Here is a 15,693-nt window from a genome sequence, read left to right as displayed (position 1 = left end):
TACCCAGCAATATTTAGGATTACATAAAGTTTTCTTTATTTGATTAATATAATTAGTAATACTTAAGATAAAAGCATTTGTACGGAATAACAAAGGAAGGAACATAAATATTTCTCAGCAAACTTTATATCTAAAAAATTAGTTATAAGTGCAAAACTTTTGTAACATTACTAAAATAGAGATTAAAAACACGAATAGTGAGTAATAATGTAATTTCTGTAACAGCACCTTCAAAATTGCATCCAACATTTTCTTTGACTTGGACGAGAGATGGGCGCGAGTGTCATTTCATTTCTTTAGAACTAAATTAACATAATTCTCTTTGTTTTACCAGTTCACATTATTTACGGATATTAAATAAAGGATACAAATCTTCGCGAGGATAATACGATATATATAATAATTATATAATAATTATATTGTATATAGTTTACACACAATACATTTTTAAACGCGTACGCATCTTTACCCGAATTAGACGCGCAATATCTCCGATGTCCGAGGTCTGTAGGTTCGCAGTGTGTACAACTGCTAGTAAATTATTAGCGCTGTTGCCACATCTACATAATCTTTATGCGTTCATTAAATATAATTTAAAACTACTTAAATATGATATTTTTATGTTGTTAATTAGTCAATATGTATGCTATGTGCACATGAGTAGATTTCTTTGCTATATAGAAAATGTTTATCGCAAATAATTTCAATAGAATTTAATTTTTTCAAATTGCAGCGGGCTTTAGTCCCATAAGAAAAGCATAGGTTCCCCCTGCTCTCCTCACTTCCCTCGGACCCCGATATACCTCCTTAATATTGAAAATGTGCACACATCACAATCAACTGTTTGAAGAATACTTTATAATCACCAGTTGCAACCTTACCACCTTCAACGTCTACAACATTTATTACCTCAAAATATACAACAAGATTAGAGTTGGCTGCCTGCAGATAATCACATTTTTTCTGCAAATATTATAATCACCGATGAACCGTCGTTTACCGGACGAAGTATAAGTTAATTTCCATAATGACCATTTATGGAACGATGCAAATCCTCATGCCATTCGAGTAACAAATTTTCAACACGAGTTTTCAATTAACGTTCATGCTAGCATGATTGGTGACCAGCTCGTTGGTTTTTTTCATGCTACCAGATATATTGGATGGCCAGTCTTTCCTTAATCTTTTAATGAATGATTTCAATGTTTTATTAAATGATGTACCGATGAATACTGGGTTTCAGTACGACAGCGCACCAGTATATACAGTATGTTGACATGAATCAGTGACAAAAGCGTTATATTTGTCTTGTCCTACTTTTCTTAACTTTAGAAACAATTAAACTCTGAAAACACATATTTACCAAATTTTCGCTGTTATTTAGCAATGAGAGCAGTTATAGCCAATATTTTCACACTTCAATTCAATATTAATATTACTAGTGGAGTTTTAGGGAATTAAAACATTTTCAATTTTTTATTTATTACATCAAAAAATATTTGTACAAAATCGGTTGATAACATTTATAATGCATGTTCTTAAGAAGAATTTAAAATTTATTATCTCTACCTCAATGAATATGCTGAAATAGCTATCTTCTACCTCAATGAAATACATAAAAAACAATTGCATGAAAAAAATGTAAATCAAACTTATTTCCTTTCAAAATTGACTATCCTGCACTATCGTAATTTTTTTTACGTCGGTACACTGAAAGAAATGGGCTTATTAAACTGTTTATCTAGAATAATGTGTATAGCGCATATTAAAACTTTTTTAACCAATATACAACTTTTATTAAAAAAAAGCAATCATCTCCATACTCATTATTCAATCAGTTTAACTGGAAGGTGCTTAATACACCTTATGCATCTATGAAATAAAGGTTATAATGAATTACTTATACATTATTAGGTGTTATAGACTTTATATTCCAATTGTATAGCAGGGAAGATTTGTTGTATAAAGACCAGTATCCGAATTTGTATATAACAATTGTATTAACAGAATTATTCGTTCTTATATTGAATATGTTCCCGTTTTTAACGTGTAAAACGCATCTTATAATGGTTAAGTGATCGTCACCTCTCGGTGCATAATCGGTTATGATCGTTGTTAAGTTATATTCATAGTCTTGTAATAATAATCATATGTCAGACCCGAAAGCGAAGTGCGCCAACTCAATAAGAAACCTGGCTATTCCAGCCGCTGATTTCGGGTTCGCCGCACGAGCTCATCCCCTCTAAGGTTTCAGTAGCATGCTATGCATGAAGCAGAAAGGTACTCAACTATCTTATACAGTCCACTTTTATTGTCCATACATGTTCAATCATTGTCAAAATAAACACACAAAACCACAACGTCTTTATTATTTTTACTCAAGAAGAGAAAATACAACAATCGTAAAATTTCCGACAGTCCGCTGTGCATCGACTTACACACATCTAGTTTGATGAAAATGGACAGTATATATACATGTTTTGTGGGATACATGATCATATCGCGTTGTGTGAAATGGAAAATTATTATGTAGGTATCTAACTGTTTTATGGCTTGTAATTGTTTTGTTTTTTCAAATGTAAATCTTGTCTAAATCTTAAAAATTATTATTTTGTAGGTCCTATTAGATATCGCTGATGTTAAGTTTTACATAAGATGGAGGAACAGAAGGTTAACGGTGACAAAGAAAAGCATGCGTATAAAGACAATCAACCAGAGGAAATAAAATTATATGGAAATAAGCTCAACCTTTCTGGGGATGCTTCATTCTTAAGGTGGAAGAGTTATAGTGCAAATTCTCATGTAATACAAGAAAATACGGGTGCATCGTTGCTAAGAAAATAAACTGGACAGTTTTGGGAGCGATTTGTCATCAGTTTTATTGCTTAAAAGTATGTTTTATGTATGTTTACATTAGAACCTTAGCTTGTAATTACAGTTATCCAATAAAATTTCTGTAAACTTAATGACATATGTTTTTAACTTATACAGAGTAAACAACAGTTTAATACATTCATTATTATAAAACTTATAACCAGTACTAGATGTTCTAATAACGATATGGAACACTTTAATAACAGTTATTGCTATTATTTCGTAAAGGGTATAAAAAACGTTGTATACTAGTTATACAATAATTTAATAAAGAATAGGGTTTATAGTCACTATACAACTGTGCTAGCAATACGCGTTTTATATCCAATATTCACCTGTTTAACATATAGTATACAATGGTCTTATAATGGTATACAGAATTCTAATAAAGAATAAAACGCATTTCTTTCAGTATAGTTTTCACATTATTGTATATTGACTGGCCTCGCACAATGAATACATTTAAATCTGCTGTGGAATCAGTGCATATTTACGCTCCATTCAATTATTTTTTATGTATTTCTTTTAGACCCCAAGACAATATAAAGGAGGTAGTATTCCGTACAATCAAGGAAAAGGAAATGTTTAAAGCCCAATTCTGTATTTTTCTTATTCTTTCTACTTATTTTGCAGTAAGAGGATTATTTAGTCCCTTTTGATGAAAATTTACAACCTTTGATATTGATTCTATTAAATGCGTCTTAATTCTTTATAAAGTAAACATCTGAATACGATACAACTTTATGACTTACAAATATCTGACGTTTCCAAGTTTGTTTTTACAGAAATTGGTAGTGTTTCTATTGTTAATGCCTTATTGTCTCAAATAAAGCAAAATTATCAACGATTTACTACTAGTTAACTGCGATATACCGCCGTATATAGATAATATTTGTACCAAGCTGCATTCAACTAGGTAAATAAATTATGATATGTCAGGCATAAACCTCACAAAAAGTATAGACCCCCCACAGTACGTGAGATGTTCAGTAATTAGAATTTTTAATGCTTACGGAAAGATATTAATATACAAAGTGCTTTCTGGGAGATACAAAGTCTGATATGACTACCAGGAAAATTTACGTCTTACATACCGATATCACTTTATAGCCACCATTAAAAGTAGAGGAATATTGAAACTAAACAGTAAAGAAATTCAAATACTCTCTTTTACAGTATCAGTTTTTAATCCAATAAAATATTCAAGAAATTAATAAAGAAATAGTGACCATTTGTCATATCGGTGGTACATTATTGGAATCAAAATGAATCATAGCAATGAAAATTTGTTAAAGCTAAGAAGATGAAAAAAAAAATACTCATGTAACGTGGACAATTTGAAACAATTTCTTTCTGTAACAATTGTTATTATGATTTCCCGTCTTGTGGTATAATTTCCCTTCACGGTAAATTTGCCTCGAGTTATTTTGAAAAATCGACATTAAATTGTCGAAATTAACGTTAGACCTAAGATTAATGGGGCACAATTTAAATTGTTTTCACTAAAAGTGGTTAGAAGGAATTTTCCCGGCTGATTAAACAGTTTGCTAGGACAAATACTGAAGGGAGAGTTTGTCGACAAAGGCCTTCATTAATTACTAAGTTATCTGAAGCTAGCCAGGTGTAGAGCAGAATGCGGAAGTAGCTCTTCGACTCATCAGCCTATTGTGCCCGATTACTTTGGGTAATTTACCTCTTTTTGATGGAAATTGTTCATTATGCGCTGTCGTTAGCTGTCCCCCTGGAACTACTCCGCTACCAGTTGAGGATGCAACCGGATACTGCAGTTGAGGCCGTTCTGACGCATTTTTATATATTCGTTTAGTGTTGGTGAGAGTTTAGAGAGGATTTTTCTCTTAGTGTGTCTTTTAGGCCAGGAAAAAGAGTTGGAAAATGACCACTTCGCGACTTTTTGTTTGGGCAAGCTGAATTTATCACTATAGATGCTAAATAATATGTACAATAACATATTAGTTTTCACATTCATAAAAATGGGGGGAAGATTATTTACAGGGTGATTAATTGTATCATTTTTACGTAAATTCACGTTTTTCGCTTATAATTTTTTTCCGTTCATTTCCACGAGAAAACAGTAAAGTACTTTTTTTCGTCTTCAAAAGAGCTACAAAACTAGCCCTCGAGCGTCAAAAACTATTGATTAGATCAAAAGTTATAAACAGAAGAAGTTTATTTTATGACTTTTGAATTAAACATTTATAAACTGCGTCATTATTACCAGAACGTTTTGGCATCGCATCCTCTCATTCCTTATTACTGTCCAATAACTCACACGAAATGTGGAATCGGTAAGTTGAATAGTTTACAAGTTATGGAATTATAAACAAAATAACTAATTATTAGTCTGGACAATCCCGAGCATCTTCCACAATCACACTGATCCATTTCATGGTAGATTTTATAATGATTTAAATTTCTTTAAAACAAAAGCTTGTGTACATTTTTTAAATCCTGATTTATTAATGCAATTAAGTATGAATAAAATATTATTGATTTTTTATAATTAATTTATTAATTTATCATCATTTCTTTTGTGATTAAAGTATAATTCAAATATTATTTATTGTTTAAAATATAATCAAATGAGAAATTAACTCATTATATTACTAATTTTCGACATATTTTGAAAATAATTGTTGTTTAAACAATTTTAGAATATTTAAATAAATTTGTTTTTGATTTTTGATAAACAGTAGGTATATAAGTTTATGCACTTACCTCCGATACAATAAACAAAATAAAGTTGATAATTAAAGGAACTTTACAGATAAATAATAATAAAATGTTTAAACAAGCGCCAGAGGTCTCCTAATTGACGGATTCGAATTTTTCAAAAAGCGTTTGAAAGCTTGAGAGTCCATCTATATGTAATTAAATTTTCAAGTATCTAAGGGTCTTGGTTTTTGCTGTGCAAAATTTTGAAAATTTGCAAATTTTTTTCAAAATTTGGATTGCAAAATTATTAAGCAAAATCTATCAAACCGATTTTGATGAAATTTGGTGTGATGATTCTACATAACATGAAGTTTTCTTGAGCCAAGTATGAAGGTCCTATAGCCAATTTAAAGACCCCAAAAAATTCCCTAATAAGTAATGTTTTTTAACCCCATTTTTGGCGATTTTTTCGATTTTTACAATAATAATCATGATTCATTCGATTTGAAACTAGTCATGTTTTGTAAAAAAATTAATTACAAACATTTTTTCCTCTCCCATTTTCGCCTAGAATCAACTCTTGAAAAGATGCATAATTAAATAGGAAGAAAAATATGAAATTTTTCGAATTTTTTTAATATACAGGTTGTTCCAGATAGATCTTCAATTAGACGTTTCTGGAAAACTACGCCTACTGGAATTCTGAAAATATATGTACAGGGGTTTCTCCTAATGTTCTATCGACTGAAAATATTGGCGTCGTCGTGGAACTTCCGGTTCTACCGGATGTACGTGTGTGCCAGAGTGTGCCATTGTTATTGAAAACACTTGAAAATCGACAAACTCGCTTTACAGCAATGGTAGCAAATCTGCTAAGTAATGACACTTGGTGACATTTAAATGTTTTTCCACAGCCAACCTACAGCTAACTGTCGGATTATATTCGTCTCTATACTTATGTTCAAATATCTCAAAATCGGTGGGATTTAGGTATAGGGAATGCTTATACCAATGGAAAGAGAATTAACAGGTGCATCTACTGGCATTATAAAACACAGGGTGTTCTATTTAAAATAAGCGAGTTATTAAACTATCAATTTGACACAATTGGTCCGAGTTTTTAGACGCCCTGTGTAACATGCACCAACTTTCGTATATTCCAGATATTTGGACACGTTTTGGTATTGACTATCTAAAATGTCAGCTTCCTATCTTAAAAATTGGAGGAGATAGAACCGATTAAGTGTAGGTATGTTTTTTTCAAAAATTTTGAAAAAATCAAAATATTTAAAAAACATTTGAGTTTAAGGATAAAGTAAGGTTATGAAACTTACCTTAAAATTCGATGTAGAATCCAAAAATGAAATAAAAAATAGTACATTCCATTTGAAATAAGCGAGTTGACGTCTACTTCCGGTAGAACCGGAAGTTCCACGACTTCGCCAATATTTTCAATCGATAGAACATTAGGAGAAACCCCCGTACATAAATTTTCAGAATTCCAGTAAGCGTAGTTTTCCAGAAACGTCTAATTGAAGGTCTATCTGGAACACCCTGTATTGTGTCGCCAAAAGTTAAGCCCACTTTTGTTAATGCGCATGGAAAAATTTTCATTTCTAGTGATATTTTAAAGTCAAAAAGCCAAAAATCTTCGTGGATATACGATTCACCCAAATATGGACTTTACAGATACAGTCTGGACTATTAGGAAATTTTGTGTTAATCATTGACTCCATGTAAGTTTGGTTGCCTAACGTGAGATTTATGAAGAACACTGTATAAAACTTGTTACCACTTTAGTTACAACCGATCTGTATCAGTGATGTGACCGAAAACAACCGTACTCCAATCCCACGGTTTATTCAAGTCTCCGCTTCCATTAGCATTCCCTGTATGAGGGCACCGTGTAAAGATAGACAGAATCCAGCCCCAACGCACTGCCAAACGCATTAATTAGGAACAGGAGAGCCTGCAGGGCAGGCTCTCTTCATTCCGCCCTCGAAGTACGCCACATTTCTCTTTCATTTTGATTGATGATATGTACATTTTTTATGGAAACACTATGGTAACTTTATATAGGTATTGAAGCATGTTCACTCTAGAACTTTGCTCAATAAAAGGTGATTGATTACTGAAATATGCACGGCGGTAGAATTTTTGTATCAAATAAATCGCCCGCAAATATTTACTGTACTTTCATAGATCCATCAACCGACAAGGCGAAATTTTGCTGATCAATCGCCGGACAGTTCCGATGCAGTTTTTTTATAAAGGGTTTCGTAGTTCCACTTCCACAAAAAAAAATTAAAAAACTGTTTAGTTTATCGTTTGTAACATACCAAAGAAGAGCTTAGCGTAGTTTCCACAATTGAAGTTGCAGATAAACATGTTATATTAATATTAATATGGAATACTCATAAAATAAAATCAATAAACAGCATAAATATAAATAAAAATTAATCAAAATAATATTAAAGTGACATGTTCACTGAAGCATTCAGAACTACGAGCTTTCATTATGTTTACTTTGGCAATTCTCTGTTTTATTTTGTTACTGTGTTGACAATGACAGCAAACTAGGGTAAATATTTTATTATATTGAAGAATTTGAAGCTAAAAGTTTTTTATGTCAACTGGAATCATAAAATCAATTAGGTATTTGTTTTTGTAATAATGTGACACGGAGTTTGAAATGATATATTTTCTAGACACCCCCTTCTTTCATAAAACCATAGCAAATCAAAAATTGGTGAAAGGCTGGTTAAATATTTTAGGGAAATATTTTGAAAAATCATCGAAATACGTCAAAATGGCTCAAATAATTCGAGGAAACTTTTAACTACACTAGATTGTCTTCAAAATACTTGCATATGCATCGAAATGCATAGAAATACATTGAATACAAATTTATGTTATTTCAATTGTTTTTGGAACGTATCTGGTCATGGCCAATTTGACAGCAAATCTGATACGAGCGAGAAAAACTGAAAAACAAAAAATAAAAAATTGCAAATATCTCTAGAAGTAGTAACAGTAACCCTGACAAAGATTATATGCTTTGAAAGGAAATTTCAATCTGCGTACGACAGAGTAAAAAAATACAGAGTGGTCCATTTAAGTTAACAAAGTTACAGCTGTTTGAAGTTATCAAAATGTAACAACAAAAATGAAACACCTAATATTAAATCAAATCTATAACTCCGAGGTATACAGAATATTGAATAAAGTGTCCCTCAAATTTCAAGTAGAATCCGAAAATGCAATAATATATAGGGTGTCCCATTTAAAATAACGAACTTGGTGTCGACTTCCGGTATAACTGGAAGTGATGGAGAGCTCTAGATATTTTAGTTGTGTTCGCCCGAGGGACATTGTCATGTCAAATTTTCACATTTTTCGGAGTAGTAGGTACTTTTCTAGATATCGATCGACGCAGTTCCCAGTGGGACACCCTGTACACGTTTCGAAAACTTATTTTGTCGAATATTTGTCACACATCAAAACATTAAGACACTTGAAATACCACTAAATACACGAAAACCTCAAAATTTTTGTAAAACTTCATCAGCAAAATCCTTTCTCATTTATTTTCAAAATACTGTGAAATACCTCAAACTCCTTTGGAGAAGTTCCTTTTTAAAACCTCTAATTATGTCGAAATTCCTCAAAAATATAACCAGAACACTTAAAAATGCCTGGAAATACTTCTAAACACATCGAAATATCTCGAAACTTCGAAATATAGCAAAAGGCTAACTACACTTCTAAAAACCTGGAAAAATTCGAAATGTTTGAAAAAATACTTTGAAGTATTTGTTCATCGAAAATATCGAAAAATGCTTCGAAATAATTCAAAGATTTCCAAATATTTAAAAACATATCAAAATATCTCAAAATCTGTAATGTCAAGTTACACTAAAGTTCTAATCTAAATTTGTAATATCTTGAAAACTTAAGTAGTTCAGAATATTTGGAAAAACGTTCCGAAAATTTCCAAATACATCGAAATTTCTATAAAATCTTAGGATTTCGAAATATTCGTCGTGGACACCATAGAATATTTCGAAATATTTCAAAATCTTCGAAATACTTAAAACTAATTTGAAATAACTAAATAGCATTCGAAGCTCTAATTATATTGAAATACTTGAAAATACTTGGAAATACCTGGAAATATATAAAAAATACCTCGAAACTTCTAAATAAATTGAAAAACCTGGACACATTTCGACAACCATGAAAATTTTGAGAATAGGAGAGTCACTCTTTGATATTTTGTTTTATTTTATTTTGCAGGGCATATCTTTTTTACATTCAAAATATAGAAAACTGAAAAAAATATTAGAGGGAGTCACTCTTTGATATTTTGTTTTATTTTATTTTGCGGGACATATCTTTTTTACATTCAAAATATAAAAAAATTAAAAAAATATTAAGGAGACAGATGTGTTTAGGTGCAAAAAGTTGTGGTATTTTAAAGACACAGAAAGTGCCGCAAGTGGCGCCCTCTAATAAGTAACAGCAAAATTATGACTTGAATTCGTTGCCTTATAGAATCTTCGATTCCCAAAATTTGTTCAATATCAGTACATTTGAAAAGGTTATTTGAAAATAGTGAAAACAGATTTTTCACTTTGAGGCCCTGTATCTTTTTAAGTATCATCTTTTGGACTAGAAAACAACTTTGGACTAAAAAAAAATAAAAAACAGTTCTAAACCGTTCTAAAACTAAAAAACTTCTAAAAAACTAATAAGCGTTCTAAAAAACTAGTAAACAGTTCTAAAAACTCCTAAACAGTTCTAAAGAAATCATAAACAGTTCCTAAATAAACTCCTAAACAGTTATAAAAAACTCCTAAATAGTCCCTAAAAAAACTCATATACAGTTATAATACTAAAAAAACGGTTCTAAACAGTTCTAAAACTAAAAAGCTCCTAAAAAATTCTAAAAAAACTCATAAACAGTTCCTAAAAATACTCCTAAGTAGTTCCAAAAAAACCTCCTAAACAGTTCTAATAAAAATTAAAAAAACCGGTTCTAAACAGTTCTAAAACTAAAAAGCTCCTAAAAAATTCTAAAAAAACTCATAAACAGTTCCTAAAAATACTCCCAAATAGTTCCAAAAAAACCTTCTAAACAGTTCTAATACTAAAAATTAAAATACTCCAAAAAATTTCTAAAAAACTCCTAAACAGTTCCTAAAAACTAAAAATACTCCTAAATAGTTCCAAAAAAACGTCCTACACAGTTCTAATACTAAAAATTAAAAAACGATTCTTAACAATTCTAAAACTAGAAAACTCCCAAAAATTTCTAAAAAACACCTAAACAGTTCCTAAAAACTAAAAATACTCCGAAATAGTTCCAAAAAAACCTCCTACACAGTTCTAATACTAAAAATTAAAAAACGATACTAAACAGTTCTAAAACTAAAAAACTCCAAAAAAGTTCTAAAAAACTCCTAAACAGTTCCTAAAAACTAAAAATACTCCTAAATAGTTCCAAAAAAACGTCCTACACAGTTCTAATACTAAAAATTAAAAAACGATTCTAAACAGTTCTAAATCTAAAAAACTCTTAAAAATTTCTAAAAAACACCTAAACAGTTCCTAAAAACTAAAAATACTCCGAAATAGTTCCAAAAAATCCTACACAGTTCTAAAACTATAAAACTCCAAAAAAGTTCTAAAAAAACTCCTAAACAGTTCCTAAAAATTAAAAATACTCCTATATAGTTAAAAAAAAACTCCTAGACAGTTCTAATACTAAAAATTAAAAAAAACTTTCTAAACAGTTCTAAAACTAAAAAACACCTAGAAGTACTAGAAAACACCTAAACAGTTCTAAAAAGGTTCTAATCAGTTCCTAAACATAATATACGTTGTAGTATAAATAGTTTATCGTACGCACACGTCACAAGTTTTACAAAATTTAATATACAACAGAAGCAATAGGAAAAACGGAACGGAGCATCTTGCATATATGGCATTATTTATTGCACGAATATATATCTCGGCGAGGTGCTATATTATGTAGGAGAGGAGTGCGCAAATATGGACCGTTTGGTAAGCGGGCGCAAGTGGAGGATCACTGTTTACCGCTGAGGTTAACATTCGAATAACGAATTGCACCGCATTTGGGAGCGGATACTATTAAATAGAGACAGATGTAGTATAAAGCGAAGAGATGAAAATCAGTGATAAATGCGTATCAGGCTGGCGTCAAAATGACAGATGCTCCAGGGGGGTGATTCATAGTTAACACGGAGCAAGCAGATTCCCGGCTTTTGCGGTATTAGCTTGATAAAATGGATTTAAGTGAATAATTGTTATTGTACGGGAGCCGTAATTCAAAAATTGTACCACCTCCGTATACTACACACATCCAAATACACATAATGAGAGAAATCGGCCAACAAAAATGTTTTGCCAAAATAATATGTATATGGTACGAGTATAACAGCAAGTTTTCTCATTAGCATTTTAACATCAAATGTAATACAAATTATTTTTCTAACACAATTTTACTTAAATTGATGCTTTACAGCAACATTTTTTAATTACATTCGGTAAGAGACATTAGTTGAAGCCTATTTTTGAAAAACAGACGTCAGTGTGTTACAGTTAATGGCAATACTTCAAAGTTTAACCGTATTGACCACGGTGTTCCGCAGGGTCCTGTTTTGGGGCCCTTGTTTTTCGCAATATATCTTAATGACTTTTGCTTTGCTTTGCTATCGCACCTAGTGTGTACTATTCGCAGATGACACCACCCTAATTAATATTAATAAAGATTCCTCATGTCTAACTGAAGATTCATCTAACATGCTATCTAAAGCCATAAATTGGTTTACATATAACAATCTAAAAATTAATAGAGATAAATCCCAGAGTATAACGTTTACCACTACTCCAGGGCATGTAGAACTTAAATTTGTTAAAATCCTTGGTATTACAATTGATAATAAATTGACTTGGTCTGACCATGTTGAGTCCATGAATAAAAAGCTGTCTGGGGTAGTTTTTTTGTTAAGGCAACTGAGAGAGGTGATTAGCACTGATACTTTAAGATCAGTTTATTTTTCCCTCTTTAATTCAATCTTGTCTTATGGTATTGTGCTTTGGGGGGGCTGCTCTAGCGCTTTAAAAACCTTTAGAATCCAAAAAAAGCCATTCGTATTCTGGCCAACGTAGGTTATAGAGATCACTGTCGCCAACTTTTTGTGAACCTTGCAATTATGCCCTTGCCATCGCTATTTGTTTATTACTGTTTATTGGATATTCATAAGAATATTGCCAGTTACACGGTTCAATCGGATATACATAATTACTGTACTCGTACTTCTAAATTCTTGCGGCTACCTAGATATCGCTTAGCACTGACTGCGAGAAATTCCTTAAATTTAAACATGTACAATGTCCTCCCATCACATGTAAAATCACTATGTTTTGTCAAATTTAAATTGTGTATAAAGAATTATTTGTTGTCAAAATGTTTTTATTCCGTTAGTGACTTTATGGATAGTGTTCATGACTTTTAGTGGTTGCTTTCACTCTGACGTTTATTATGTTATAAGGTAATTTTTATTGTTAGGTCAATGTGTATTTTAATTAGTCTAGTGCTTTGTTTGTATTTTCTTAATTGTTGTTTTTATGATTGTGTGTTTCTTTGACTTGCTACCATAATATGTTATGTATTAATGTAGACCATTAAATATTCTAAATTAAATATTCTAAATACTATTCTAAATGCTATTAATGATTAATAGTTATTTATTGTATAAATGTTTTAAGTAGTATTTTATCCACGCATGAATGTTTGAACGCGAGAACTTAGTTCGAGCGTTTAATATACTTATGTGGATAAAAGGCAAATAACCCAAATATATCTGAACTATTGTTTTTTCTTCGAAAATTAAAATAAAAACTAAATAATATGTTTAATTGTAGGTTCTATATTACATAAAAAATCTTCAAAAAAATTCTAGTACATTGGTTTTCTTAAAAAGTTCCGTCCCTTTAAAAGGACAATAGGCATACAAACCACTAAAAAATATTATTTTTTAATTTTTTAACAAACGTTTTAAAATAGCATATAACAAATTCTTATGACAAACTCTCAACGCGTTTGTTTTGGTTACAAGTGGTCTTTGTTATCCAATCGTGACTCTAAATAATGTTTCAACGATCTAGGCCTTCCTCGCATTCTTCTACACCATAATATAGTGGTCTTTGTCCAGCAATATCAAGACAATACATCATAATTGGAAAATACTAATCGCCGTACGGTACAAACTTAAATTTTTTCCAACCGCAGTCCAAGTCCAACTCCTCATCTCCAGAATCTTCGTCTGTCAAATCTTCACCTGAGTTGATGGGAGGCAACAAAGCAATATTTATTTCCGAAGGTAATAAGTAGTTACCTTCTTCCAAACTTCGCAAAAGATCATTTAACGTGAGACCCCTGAAATACATTATACTCCTAATGCCTATTGTCCTTTTAAAAGGACACTATAAAAAATTGGACTAAATGCATAAGTTTTTAACATCCTAACCTCAATTTGGTCGAAGTTCAATGCTGAAGGCTACTATAAAGGTCTACAAAAATATAGATATTGGAAAATATAACAAGCTTACTGCTTATTTGAAGAGTGAATCGAGTATTGTAAAGAGTACATCTTGAAAATTTTTTGACTGGGATTTCCGATAAAGAATATTTAATGATTAAGGTACTATCTTTTTACCTTTTACATGTTGCTAAGTATATAGTGAAATTTGAATTATTTTAAGTTGCACTAATAATGGGGGTTTCAGGTGCCCGTCGATGCTGTGAATTGACAAATTGAAAATTAGTGACGTGGAGGACGTTGGCAGTTTGACTGACACCAAGAAGAAAGATGGATTGTCCTTCTTTCATACAAGACAGACAACGAAACAACGCATTGTATTTTGTCAGTAATATAAAAAAAACCAACAAGGATTTGACTGTGTGTTGCACATACATTATGTTAAGAAAAAAAAGATTAGAAGGAATATGAGGGAGTAGGTATGTGCGATAACAGTACCAATTGTGATCATAATTATCAACTTCAGCTTATAATTTTTGTTTTACATGTGAAAAGTTAAAAGTAAAATGGGAGGGATTGTGAGACTGTCCAGTTATAGATATCTCGTTCTTTACTTGTAACTTTTTAAATGTGAAGGCAAAATTTAAAAACAAAGATAATTGAATCTAGTTAAGTGCACATGGTCATAACAAAAAAAAATAGGTGTCTAATGGGTCACTTATTTGTAGTAAATAAATATTTGCTGGTATTGTCATAAAACTCGTCATCCTAAAATGACAATATATCAACCCCGAATTCGCTAGGATGAAAATTGTACTGAAACAATATATACTAAACTTGCAAGAATACTAACAGTATACTCTTTTATGACAAATATCTTATTAATACCTGTAAATATGCATAAACCCTATTGAATAGTGGCATAACGGAAATAAGAGTAAAGACCTTCTTTGTCTGCTTGTGGTATTAAAAAAATCTTATTTCTTATGGCAGTAGGTATTCCAATTTATTTAATGATAGTGACACATTACAAACTACTTTGTAAGTTTCTGTTGATAGTTCGTAAATCTATAATATTGTAATTGAAAAAAGTATCACGAGTATATTATAAAATTTTATATTTATTAATTTTTTATCGAAATTTGAACAAATATTTAAATATCCATAGTTTCATACTGTGTAGAATAATACTCTGTTTTATATCAAAGGTTGGTTTTATGATTCATTGAATAATCTGCAAATAATCCTGAAAAGCAACACACTAGTTTCAAAAGACCCAGGGCCTTGAAATAGGAGAGATGTAGAGATAAAAATATCAATCGCCCCAAAGGGTCATGATTACACTCTAACCTGACAAAAGACTGGCACTGTAGAAATCAATGAGTGAGACAGCCGAGATTTTGTATGTCAGTAACATTGGCGAATGATTATTTGAAGTAAAAAAGGACGGAAAGTGGAAAGGATTTAATTTAAGTATTTTTGATTACATGTTTCTTTTTTTTCTGGGGAGAAAGTGAAACTATGACTTACACGGAAATAATTTTTCTTAGGGACAATGCCGACTTCTTATATGTTTGTG

Source organism: Anoplophora glabripennis, unplaced genomic scaffold (assembly GCF_000390285.2).
Source record: "Anoplophora glabripennis isolate ALB-LARVAE unplaced genomic scaffold, Agla_2.0 scaffold38, whole genome shotgun sequence".
Lineage (NCBI taxonomy): Eukaryota > Metazoa > Arthropoda > Insecta > Coleoptera > Cerambycidae > Anoplophora > Anoplophora glabripennis.
The sequence above is the reverse complement of the archived record's forward strand: the minus strand, read 5'-3'. Positions refer to the sequence as shown.